Source organism: Mercenaria mercenaria, chromosome 8 (genome assembly GCF_021730395.1).
Source record: "Mercenaria mercenaria strain notata chromosome 8, MADL_Memer_1, whole genome shotgun sequence".
Lineage (NCBI taxonomy): Eukaryota > Metazoa > Mollusca > Bivalvia > Venerida > Veneridae > Mercenaria > Mercenaria mercenaria.
The window spans coordinates 61,292,638-61,306,730 of record NC_069368.1 but is presented as its reverse complement, the minus strand read 5'-3'; positions in this window follow the sequence as shown (position 1 = coordinate 61,306,730).

Here is a 14,093-nt window from a genome sequence, read left to right as displayed (position 1 = left end):
TTAGTGATATTATCTATGCTTTAAGTACTGCAGATTTAACAAGAGCTTATCATTTTACAAAAGAACCAAACAGAGTTGGATATTCTGAAATTAATAAAAATATTATAAATTCAATAAGAATATATATTACAGATGTATTTGGTAGAATAATTAATTTTAATTAGGCTGAAACAAGTTTTACATTAATATTAAAAGAAATTAATTAAAATCTAGTTTTATATAATGTACAAGAAAGTTTATGACAAAAATAAAGGAATATTTATTTATGTTGATGCTCACACATGAGAAGAAAGTATACATGGTAGACCTGAGTTCTCCGAGGACGCAGTCCTTGGTACAGGTATCTTTGACACTTTAACAAAATTGTTTTCAAGTGGAGTTGCATCTGCTGGAAAAACAGCTCTGAAAATTGCAGGAAAAGCTGCGTTAGAAAGTGGAACAAAAAAAGGTTGGAATGGAAGTTGGAAATTTAGCTGATAATAAAATTGTTGAAAAATTTAAAAAGAAACCTGCTCCGGCAGTTGGTAATTTAATTGCTAAGGAATTACAAGAAAAGAATAACAGTAAAAATAATGAAGAGGATATTAATATGAGAATATATAGAATATTGTCAGGATCGGGGACGCGTAAACGTATTAACAGATTAATTTATAAAAAATAAAATAATATATAATATACATGTTTAGAACAAAACAATATTGTGAAAGATATGAATTAACTCCTATTCAATTAGATACTGCTTTAATATCTGTCTTGGGAAATAATGTTAAGCAACAAAAAACGGATATCACTTTACAATTAATGATAGAAGCTCATATTTTGATTGGTTTAATGGTTATTTTGAAGTATGTTTTACAGTTAATAAACTTGCTGATGGTGCTAATTATCTTGAAGCAGATCATGTTGCTTTAATTAATAATGCAACCTCAATAATTGATCAGTTAGTGGTTAACAAAATGGAAAAAAATTGTATATGATTGTAATAATTTATACAAAGTAATCAATGTAAAAAATTTAGTTGAACTATCTAAGGATTATGCAGAAACAACTGGAACAAATGAATTTATTTATTTAGACGTTAATGAAAATGCTGAAGATAGAAAAGATAATGCCAATTATAATCCGGGGTTTGCTATTAGAAAGGGATTAATCCAAGGTGGTAATGAGGTAAATGTTAAAATTCCATTAAATAATTATGCTTTTTTCGGGGTTTAGAAACTAATATTATACCTCCAAGTCAAATTCAAATAACACTGCAGCTGACGGATGATGATGAATTAATTTTTAGAGCTGGTGGAGATCCAGGTAGGGTAATTGTAACTAAATTAATTCTATGGGTTTCACGTTTAATTTTCAATGAATTTGGACTTAGTCTAATTGCTGAAAGATTTACAAAAGCAAGATGGTCATACCTTCGGGAAATGGTGACACAATCAACTGATACACAACAAAATAATATAACCTTTAGAATAACAGCTGTTATAACAAAACCACAACATGTGTTTGTTTATTTACAACGACCTGACAAAAGTAATTTACAAGAACATAACCCACATTTATTAGATACATTTAAAGTTAATGCAGCAAATGATAATTGCATTTTGAGCTCTTGTCGTCTTGAAGTTGGTAATGGTGTTTTTTATCCAGAAACAGAATACACAAGTATATCAAGAATATATGACGATGTAATTAATTATTATTATAAACAAAATAATAAGACTACTTGAAGTCTGTTAAATAGATCAAACTTTTATAGTTTATTTGGATTTGTTCATTTTAACTTGGAATATAAAAAGGAAGAAATAACAGAAGATCCTAAGCATATTACATTAACAGCTAAGTTAAATGCTGCACCAGCAGCTAATATTCGTGTTTATGCAATTGTATTGTATGAAGAAACAGTTGAAATAAATACTATTGGAAATGAACTTGTTATTGATTAAATAAAATTAAATCAAAATAAAGTAAAAATTAAAATAAATATAAAGTATGTAATGTCATCAAATTATATTGAATATAAGGTTAGCCTAACAGATGGGCAAAAGAAACATATAGCACAGGCTTATAATAATGAAATTCCACATACGTTTAGATTAAATCATGAACAATTACGTGGAAACATCCCTTTACTTTTAACAAAAACACAAATTAATCAAACTGAAAAGTCTATTAGAAATAATAAGGGATTAGAAATTACAATTTCAAAAAAAAACAAATGTCCAGTCAAGATCAAAATGGTGGATATTTAGGAGCTTTGGCTGGTCTATTAGATCGAACAGTACTTCCAATGGCAGCAAAAATAGCTCCAAAATTATTAGCTCCTCTAGATATCGGTGCTTTATCAGGACTTGCCAGTACTGGTGTCAGTAAGTTACTTGGAAATGGTATGATTTCAGTAGCTAATAATAAGAGAAACATGATATCATCATATATTACACCTAATCAAAGAAAGCAACTAGTAGGATCTGGAGTGATTAAATAAACACAAAAACAGAGACAAAATGGTGGGTTTTTAGATATGTTGGCTGCTAGTCTTGGAATACCTTTGATTACATCTTTGTTAAGTGGTAAGGGACATGGTCAGGGTATACAGACTGATTCTCAACGGAGACCTTACAGACGAATTCCTATAGTAAAAAAAAAAAAAAATTATAAACAAACCTATTTCTAACTTTAAAATTGAACAATGGGTTAAACAACTCGGTATAACAAACTTTAGGGGTGTATTTAGTAGAAATAATTTACCAAAATCAAAGTTCAATAATGAATGTGGAATTATAAATTTGGACGACTCTGTTGGGTCTGGAACACATTGGGTATGTTATGTAATTAAAATATATTTTGACCCGTTCGGACTTCCTCCATCAAAAGAAGTAATTAAATATATACCCGGAGTCAAGTATAACAACATACAATATCAAGACAAAACAAGTACACTTTGTGGATATTATTATTTATTTTTCATAAAAATGTTTCAAGACAAAGTACCGTTGTATGATTTACTGTATAAAATACTAAAAAATAACAGTCAAAGAGTAAATGAACAAACAATTATAAATTATTTTAATTAATAAGGACATGTTCTTCCGCTTTTTCTGTTTAATTGTTGTTTTTAATTTGAGTGGACCTTGGATTTCATTTTATCCCTTCAACCTTACGTCCATCAAAGATTTTCAGGGTACCAAGTTAGTATTTTAAGACTGGCTGGCTTTGGATTTTTTAAATTTGAATTGGCCGGCTTTGGATCTTTTAGAAGAGGGTGAGGGGTCAAGTGAGGTCAAACTGCGCCAGAACCCTCATTCCTTGTACTACTAGCCTGCTTGCATCAGCTTATGTACATCTTTTTCTTGCAACAAAATCAAATTGCTTTTCAGGTTGTACTCAAGCACACATATTTTTTCAATATCATGCTTTTATTTCAATTCCTACATGCTTATGTGAGATTAACTCCAAGACATTCATAAGATACGCATAAAAATGGCTTTGAAAATTTTTGACAGCTAGCAATGTTTTCAATGTAAATATGTTAAATTATGCTTCTTTGAAGATTATTTGACTCCATCCAATGCACATATTTACACTTGGTAAATATCTTCTTCAAGTAAAAGCTATAAAAATATAAAACATATTAGAAATTTATATCAGATCACTATCTGGATCCTTTCCATATGTCTCTACAACAAAAAACAAATTATACATTGGTTAAGACGCCTACTTTGAGGTTTTTTTTCTAAAAATCTCCTAGGAGTTCGATATCTTGAAAGTTGGATGAAAATCTTATCCAACGTTTATATTGTTCCTTGTTAATTACTTGCCCTCAGCTACTATCTGAAAAAATTAAAAAAATCCTATGAAAACACAGAATGGAACTTAGAAAAATAACAGCAGACTCGGCTTGATTGAGTCTGTTATTGAGAGGTATTGTATACATTATCAATCAATAACTGAAGAGTGTGACATAAAAATACCGTAATTGCGTTTTTTATAAAAGTGTGCAATACCTCTCACGCCCTCTATCAAAGCTTAAACGAATTCCTTTTACATAGAAATTCATGGCTTCCGTGATCTCAAAGCACAAGATAATACAACAACACTGAATCCATGTGTAGGGAGACTTTTAACAACCGCAACACGGCACTCAAAAATTACTCTTGTCATCTTTTATAAAATCTATAAAAAAACATACTTTGGACACATAAAAAACAACAAGGCAAAATAATAGCAGGCTCGGTGCAAAAGCCACTAAAACTTAAATGTCGAGCAAATTTTACATTAAGTTATCATTTATAACTTATATGTAGCATTGATAATTTAGTAGGCAGTGGCTACGATTACGAACCGTAATCCTAGCCTCCGGTTTTAAGATTACGGAAGTTCAGTAATTTTATACAACCCTATGAGGATAGGCTAGGATTACAAATGATATTAAAGAGGCATCAAATATGTGTTTTGAAATACATAATTGATGTTGTAAACTAACTTATTTCACTTAAAATAGCACATTTTTCACGCATGCCGTTTATTTTGGTGTTATCGATCCGCCATTTTGGGTTAGAGTTGATTTTGCTGGTCACTAGACATTTCAGAGAAGAAACAGGCTAAATTAACTCCCGTATACATATGTTTTTCTTTCTAAAAACATACTATATATATATGAAATTGGCAGACAAAGTAGAACTATATTCTTAATTTGATCAAAATATGATCATCATGTTACAAATAAAATGTCAGTCCTGAATTTGTGTGAAGTTAGCAGAATAGCAGAATAGAAGAATGGCAGAATAACTCCTGCAGAATAGCAGAACGGCAGAATAACTCCAGCAGAATAGCAGAATGGCAGAATAACACCATTAGAATAGCAGAACAACTCCAGCAGAATAACAGAATAGCAGAATAACTCCAGCAGAATAGCAGAACAGCAGAACAACTCCAGCAGAAAAACAGAATAGCAGAATAACTCCAGTAGAATAGCAGAATGGCAGAATAACTCCAGAGGAATAGCGGAACAGCAGAATAACTCCACCAGAATAAGAGAATAAATCATGCAGAATAGCAGAATGGCAGAATAACTCCAGCAGAATATCAGAATAGCAGAACAGCAGAACAACTCCAGCAGAATAGCAGAATGGCAGAATAACTCCAGCAGAGTAGCAGAATGGCAAAACAGCTGAATAACAGAATAGCAGATTAACTCCAGCAGAATAGCAGAATGGCAGAATAGCTCCAGTAGAATAGCAGAATAGCAGAACAGCAGAATAACTCCAGCAGAATAGCAGAATAACTCAAGCAGATTGGCAGAACTCATGCTGAATAGCAGAATAACCCCTGCAGAACAGCAGAATTACTCCAGCAGAATGGCAAAAATTAATTCCAGCAAAAAAAAAAAAAAACTCCAGCAGAATAAATTAGCAAAATAACACCTGTAGAACAGCAGAAAAACTCAAGCAGAATAACTCCATCAAAAGAACTCCAGTAGAATAGCTCCAGCAGAATGGCAGAATAATTATCATATTTAAAAGAGAAAAATGCTACATAAAATCATTGAATTTCAAGACCAATCCCCTATGCACGTCGGCAGCAAGATCGCCAAACGACGTTCAATTCATACATTACAATCATTCCTATTTAATGGCGTACGTTGACCATTAGCGGTCATCAAATAATTTTGGCTTTTGAATTATTTATCATGATTATTAGAAACATTGAATTTAATTAAAAGCCTCTTGATTCACATTCAAAGCTAGTAGATCTTTGTTGAACCTTTAAAAGCACTTTTAGAAAATCTGCTCACCTGTCTATATATAGTTTTATCAAATTGTGAATACTGTGTTCCTGTTAAATTGGCGGGAAACAACGTGTTAAAAATGTCACAAACTGACCGAATTTTCAGTCTCTATAAATTATTAAATTCAGAAACAGAATGTTACATAGATATATGTATGTGACAAAATCTCTCAAAATGTGCGTGAAGGACAGATTCTTTCACTTGGAGCTGCAAACTGTTCAGTTGTATTTTCAAGGTAATAAGACGTACGGAAAATGAATAAGAAGGAAAACCCACAACATTGAAAACAACATGTGCAAATATTTCTAATCGGCATACATACAGGCAATACAAAAAAAAGACATCATAAAATATTTAAGTATGCTTCCACACATTTATGAGTTACTAGTATATGAGATTAGAGTTAGAAATATCTTCACATTACATCCAGGATTGACACTCTATTGTCAAATATAACCAATCATCTGTAGACCTTTAATGTCAGTCAGCACAACACTAGAAATAACAATGTTGCTAATCGCCCCCGAGCAGGGAAACCACAGACACATTCATGAAAGGTAAACCATGATTCTGTATTGCCTAATAAACATTTCATGTCAACATAATATTAAAATAATTAAATATAGAAATAGATACATTGTAAAATTTAACTCACAAATTAGTTTGCTCATCAGTGTGTCGAAATATATTACAACAATATATATATTATGATGAAATTCATGAAAACAGTTTGAAAATGACACCAAAAGATTCTGAATACAATGTAAAATAAGTTTAGTCAAAATTGCCGAGGTCTTATGGTCAAACAGGTTTTATTTAATTGTAGCAAAGATCGGATGAGAAATGTTTGACATAGAGTGCAGACAAGATGTGTGACTGACAGATAGACACAGACAGAGACCGACAGGAGTAAATCAATATGTGTCCACACCACTGTGCTGCTGAAGACATAAAAAGGTGATCATATAAATTTTCCAACCCACTTATATATTAAACAGATACAGTCACATTTGAAATAACATTTTACATGTATCTGAGGATCACATTTAAGAGCAGTCTGTAACACCCTACCATTTACCTTAATACATACACAATGAGATATATTCAACAGATATTGAGACATAACAAATTATGTTGCTATAAAAACTATTGGAATTTAAATAACATTTTAATAAACAAGAGGGCCATGATGGCCCTATATTGCCAACCTGAGTACAATTTCTCTTTATGATAAGATCAAGTTTTGACATATATCACATAGGCATACACATTAAATATCATCAGGATACATATTTTCTTGTAACAGTCCCTTTAGACCTAAGGGTCGCGTAAAAGTCAAGACCAATCTCCATACCAAGTTTGAGGGTCCTAGGCTCAAATGCTGCATTTTTGTACTAGCATAACTATTCCTTGCCCTGGCAGACTTCAATAACATTTAAAACCAATCTAGTTAGAAGCGGCTATCGTATATTCATTTACATAAAAGATAAAGGGAGGTAATTTGTCATAAAGCCAGTCAATATGTATCTAAACTGATTGTCCAAGTCTATGTGGTGGCATAAATGAAATTTCAGATCGGTTTTTTCAATAGTTACGGATATATACCCATTTTAATTTGAAACAAAGGGAGGTAATTTGACATACAATCAGTCCATAGTCATCTACTCTGACAGGCTTAGTCCAACTAATGACAATAATGAAATTTTAAACGGGTCCTATAAATAATTACTGAGATAAAAACATAATTATTAAAATCAGGGAAGTTCATGCATAGGTATATGCATGTAGAAGATACAGAGTACAAGCCTTTACAACAATATTATTCTGCTGTTCTGCCATTTTGCTATTCTGCTGGAGTTATTCTGCTGTTCTGCTATTCTGCTGGAGTTATTCTGCCATTCTGCTATTCTGCTATTCTGCTGGAGTTTTTCTGCTGTTCTGCTATTCTGCTATTCTGCTGGTTTTATTCTGCCATTCTGCTATTCTGCTATTCTGCTGGATTTATTCTGCCATTCTGCTATTCTGCTGGATTTATTCTGCCATTCTGCTATTCTGCTGGAGTTATTCTGCTGTTCTGCTATTCTGCTATTCTGCTGGAGTTATTCTGCAATTCTGCTATTCTGCTGGAGTTATTCTGCCATTCTGCTATTCTGCTGGAGTTATTCTGCCATTCTGCCATTCAGCTATTCTGCTGGAGTTTTTCTGCTGTTCTGCTATTCTGCTATTCTGCTGGTTTTATTCTGCCATTCTGCTATTCTGCTATTCTGCTGGATTTATTCTGCCATTCTGCTATTCTGCTGGAGCTATTCTGCTGTTCTGCTATTCTGCTGGAGTTATTCTACCATTCTGCTATTCTGCTACAATTATTCTGCCATTCTGCTATTCTGCTGGAGTTATTCTGCCATTATGCTATTCTGCTGGAGTTATTCTGCCATTCTGCTATTCTGCTATTCTGCTGGAGTTATTCTGCTGTTCTGCTATTCTGCTATTCTGCTGGAGTTATTCTTCCATTCTGCTATTCTGCTATTCTGCTGGAGTTATTCTGCTGATTTGCTATTCTGCTATTCTGCTGGAGTTATTCTGCCATTCTGCTATTCTGCTGGAGTTATTCTGCTATTCTGCTATTCTGCTGGAGTTATTCTGCCATTCTGCTATTCTGCCATTCTGCTGGAGTTATTCTGCTGTTCTGCTATTCTGCCGTTCTGCTGGAGTTATTCTGCTATTCTGCTATTCTGCTGGAGTTATTCTGCCATTCTGCTATTCTGCCATTCTGCTGGAGTTATTCTGCCATTCTGCTATTCTGCTATTCTGCTGGAGTTATTCTGCTGTTCTGCTATTCTGCTATTCTGCTGGTTTTATTATGCCATTCTGCTATTCTGCTGGAGTTATTCTGCCATTCTGCTATTCTGCTATTCTGCCAAAGTTATTCTGCTGTTCTGCTATTGTGCTATTCTGATGGAGTTATTCTGCCATTCTGCTATTCTGCTAGAGTTATTCTGCCATTCTGCTATTCTGCTGAAGTTATTCTGCCATTTTGCTGTTCTGCCATTCTGCTATTCTGCTGAAGTTATTTTGCTGTTCTGCTATTCTGCTTTTCTGCTGGAGTTATTCTGCCATTCTGCTATTCTGCTGGAGTTATTCTGCTGTTCTGCTATTGTGCTATTCTGCTGGAGTTATTCTGCCATTCTGCTATTCTGCTGGAGTTATTCTGCCATTCTGCTATTCTGCTGAACTTATTCTGCCATTCTGCTATTCTGCTGGAGTTATTCTGCCATTCTGCTATTCTGCTGGAGTTTTTCTGCCATTCTGCTATTCTGCTGGAGTTATTCTGCTGTTCTGCTATTCTGCTGGAGTTATTCTGCCATTCTGCTATTCTGCTATTCTGCTAACTTCACACAGATCAGTCCTGAAATGTTGCAGACATGCCAATTTGATGTGTGAAAAACGTCAAGTATGAAACTAAATGAAAGGGCCTGGGGCCGTATTCATAAAGTATCTAAAGTATAAGTATAAGAAATTGATTATTTACTTAAGTATTACTTAGGTAAGAAATTTATTTTATTTAAGTATATTTGTTATTCATAAAAGAACATAAATAATTCTTAGCTGAAATAGAACTTAAGTATGTAAGAAATTCTTAAGAAAAAAATATTTCGTTCAGCCTAAGTATTTATGATATTTACAGCTTGAAAACTGGATAACCCGCATCTAAATATAGTAACGGAAGTACCTGCCTATCTTTATTTAGTAACAGAAGGAGGTTTTCTGTAAACAAAAAGAAAGCTGCATTTAATCCGCACTGTGTACAATCTGCAGCTCATTAGAGACTTTTAATTATGTTTGATTGTTAGAGTAAGTATGTTTTACAATTGACTAGCATATTGTCACTGTTATAGCGGCCGTAGTGGCAAAGCTCCGACTCGGAGATTGGAAATTTGGACGTTATTTTTTCACATTATTTCAGTGACAATCTCTTTTAATAAAAAATAATCAAAATTCAATTTTGAATGGTGCTTGGAATAACTGGCAAATGTGTCAGTATAATTGATATATTATGCAAATTCATATCCCCATCCCACTCGAATTATTATATCTGACTGTAATCTGAAAATGTTTAATTTCTCTCCAAATTTTGAAAAGTATCACAACACCCTGCCCTAGTACAAATAATAAGACGTTTCTAAAGAGACAGCGCGACAATTTTTGACTAATGCTTCACAGAACTCTGATCTCTTAGTGCCTGTTACTATATTCTTACTGATTTGGCTTATCGGGATCGCTTATTTTATTATTCTGCATGGTGTTAAATAGTTTTCATCCCTCTAACACATGCTAAACAATGACAATCCAAAACTTATAATGCTATCATTAACCTTAAATTAGTCTAATTATCATGAAAATTGACTGCGAGTTCAACTGCATATCAATTTTAGCCCCCCTGCCACCTCTGGATCCACCCTTATAAACTGTGACAAAGTCTGAAACCCAACAAACTGTATAATAATTTCAAGTGACCGTCACAATACCAATTAATAAATACAACAAATGTAATGTAGTCACTGTCCAAATATTGGGTGTCAATTTCACTTGTAAATCAAATTGGACTACGGCTCAAACCCGGTATCTTGTGGTGCCATTCTGATACTCGAATGAGTCAACAGACCATGTACTCATTGTGAATCATGTCTGAAACCGTGACATGATTTATATACTAATTTGATTTTTTTGTAGGCATGTGACATACCCCTCCTCCATGGCCAACCTTCATTCTACAAAATTGTTAATCTTCCTGTAACTACTTTCTTGTTTTAATCCCTTCTTTCGTTTTTTTTTTGTTCATGTCCAAAGAATTTTCCTCAATGCTTTCTTTATTAGTTCTCCTCCTTTTTACACAGACAGCTCCCCTCCTATAATTTTGTACTGCATCAACTACAATGTGATTATTTCACTGGAAATGCAGTGTAAAATATAGCTGAATAAAACAAAGGAAACAAACAGGGAAGAGTTTCCCTTTTAACTATAAAGTAGATTCTGGACCTGCAAAAGATAGGGGTTTGGGCAGCCATATATACAGTCCCCATCCAATTGTATCTGTATGCATGGTACATGTATAACAGTTAGATGATCTCTTACTCAACTTTTAATACATATTATGTGAGGAAAAAAAATAATTACACTTTTTGTGGACTTTAATACTATACAGTCCATCAGAGCATTTCCTTTAAAACTCTGTTTAGTTTAATGTCAACTGAATTTAGTATAGGTTTCAAGTTTGAAAAAAAAAAACACATGCTATTGTGTTTATTTTCTGATACCATTTTTCCTCATATATTTTTCAATTTTTTTTTTATCACATAGTACACATTAGTGTCAACTTATTGAATGACCTTCTGACTACACAGCAAGTCATGTGAATATCTAAACTTGATACTGTAATTAGTTAAATAACTACATGACATCAAAAATAAATTTTCACATATTTCAAGTTTTAACATTGGCTCAGAGAACATATGATGAATACATGGACCAGTGATATATGATTAAAAGGAGTCATACGAGGATGGGATCAAAAGTAATGCCACTGGCTAATGATAACCGCTATTTTTAGCGCGAGTACAAAATTCACCCCTTGTACGTCTTCCCCGTTGTAATAGCTTTCAATCGACGTATAAACTATGCATGTAGACACAATATCTCGCTCACTATTCACATTTGCACAAACCCTACTTGTAGGCGGTTAGGCAAAATGGTTGGTAAAAGTGTAAAAAATGCGAACAGAATTAGGTCTTACATTAGGTCTTGCCATTAACTCGGAAGAGGTTCAAAGGAAATTTATGCTGACATATGTGCTGTTTATGGTAGTAATGAAATGTCCTTTTCCACAGTTTGCAGATGGGTTAGGAAATTTTGTGCAGGCGTGGAGTCTGTCAAGAATGCGCCTAAAACTGGTCGACCTAAGTCTGCAAGTAGTCAAAGGAATGTTGAAAATATCAAACAAATAGTACTTTCTGACAAAAGATATACTTCTCAGCAAATTGCGGACATGGTTGGCTTTTCAAAAGCATCTGTGTTGCATATTTTGCGAAATATTTTGAAATTGAAGAAGGAAAGGTGGGTCCCGCATTTGCCCACTGATGAACAAAAACGCACGCGCGTTAAGATGGCGCGCAAGCTTTTGAAAAGGTTTCCAAGATACGATCAAAAAACATTTATGAATGTATTAACAGGTGATGAGTCTTGGATACATTTCTTCAAACGGCATCGAAAAATTAGTAACCGAGTATGGCTCACCAAAATTGCTAAAAGGTTGCATTGCCAAAAGGATTGCAAGTGTGAAAAAAGGTTATGTATGCCATATTTTTCCCTACTAAAGGTCTCGCCATCCAGGTTCCTGTACCTAAAGGCAAGTCAATGAATGACAAGTTTTATAAGAAAAAAGTTCTTAAAAAGCTTCTCAAGTATTTCCAGAAACGTCGACCAAAGACGGGTATCCAAGGCATCCATTTGTTACATGACAACGCCTCGAGTCACAAGGCTGGAATTGTGAGGTCGTTTTTGAATTAACAGGGAGTATATGTTCTGTCAAAGGAGATTAATTTGAAGGTCTGAAATAATGATTTTCTTAATCCAACCCTTAGTTGTCATTTAACACCATTGGTTGCATTACTTCTGATCCCACCCTCGAATTATACATGTCATAGAGAAATGTCTGTCATACTTTATTTCTATTCTAACGTTTCTTATTTTCTAAAAATAGTCTTCTTCCAAAGCCTGAATGCATTTAGTATTTAGTAGGCTATATATTACATACTTTAATACAGTACGTAGCATCATTTATTATTACAAGACCTGTTATATGAATCGCTGGTCCATAGTTTGTGCTGTTTCATCGGTCTATATTCAAGACATGATTTCTTGGCTAGTAAGTCAAACTGTTTAAAAGTAATCTGTGAAAATTAATTTCTCATGTCATATAATAAAACACTTATTGAATGGCTTTAAAACCAGTCATTAGTCAAAATTATTGACCCTCAGTCCTGTGGAGGTCAATAGTTTTGACTATTGACCGGTAAGCCATTTACTCATTAATACCTGCAGCCATATCGCCGCTTAATTACTAGTATCAATTTTCCGATACATTCCTGAAACACTTATCAATTTATCTGCTTTGTATGCCTGTGGATATTTACTGATAATCAATAATCGATAAGATCTAGGCATCCTTTGATCAAAATTAGGGATAAACATCTGTTTATAAAACATGAAAAAAACTGAAATTTTCACAACTGAAACTACAATTTATGATCTAATCAATAATTTAAAATTTACTATTATATTGATTTGCAAAATTGTTTTACAGGCCAACTGAAGTAACAAGAATACGGAAAACTGCAATATTCAAGAAAGATTGGACATAGAAAAACAGCCATTATTTGTTTATTTTATATTTATTTAAATATCATCTATCGCTAAACTTTATATCAAATTACATTATGAAAGAACACAATTATACTTATATTTAATGAAATTAAAAATACCGAATAAAAAAAGAAAGATTCTGCAGTATAATGGAATGAGAAGATAAAAAAGGCACTACCTAGAAATAACTTTCTTATTCCGATATTTAGTGATGAGTATATTAAAAAAAATATGCTTAAATAATAAATATTTTGATTGTTTCGATCGCTTCTGGGTTTTTTTAATCTTTAGACGGATAAATACGACATGCGGTACTCGATAAGAGTTAAAATGAACACATAAACGCGATCTGCGTCCTTAATGAGTTAAATAAGTGCTTATCATGACATCACTTTAATTCTTCTTCAATAATTATGAATTAGAAATATATTTCAATAACATATCATGCTAGCAATGAAGGATATCTAATAATACTTCGGAACATAAATATTCTCCACATTTTGTAAACCTGGATGCACGAGCGTACACCATAGTTTAAGTACGTGAACTTATGTTAACGACCGTGAACTTGGGTTTACGACCGTGAACATGGGTTTACAACCGTAAACATAGGTTCACGCTTGTGAACATAGGATAACGACCGAAAATCATTGTTTTGTTGGAGAAACTTAGTTTATGGAACGTACACCTAGGTTCACGTTTGTTAAGTATGGTTCACGGTCGTAAGCCGAAGTTCACAGTCATAAACATAAGGTTCTCTCGTTCGTAAACATAGGTTCACATCCGTAAACTATTGTTCACGGCAAGCCAATTATAACATAATTACGTTCTTGGTAAAACATCCAGGATTATCGAATACTACACTATATTTTCGAGCGAAAGCATTGGA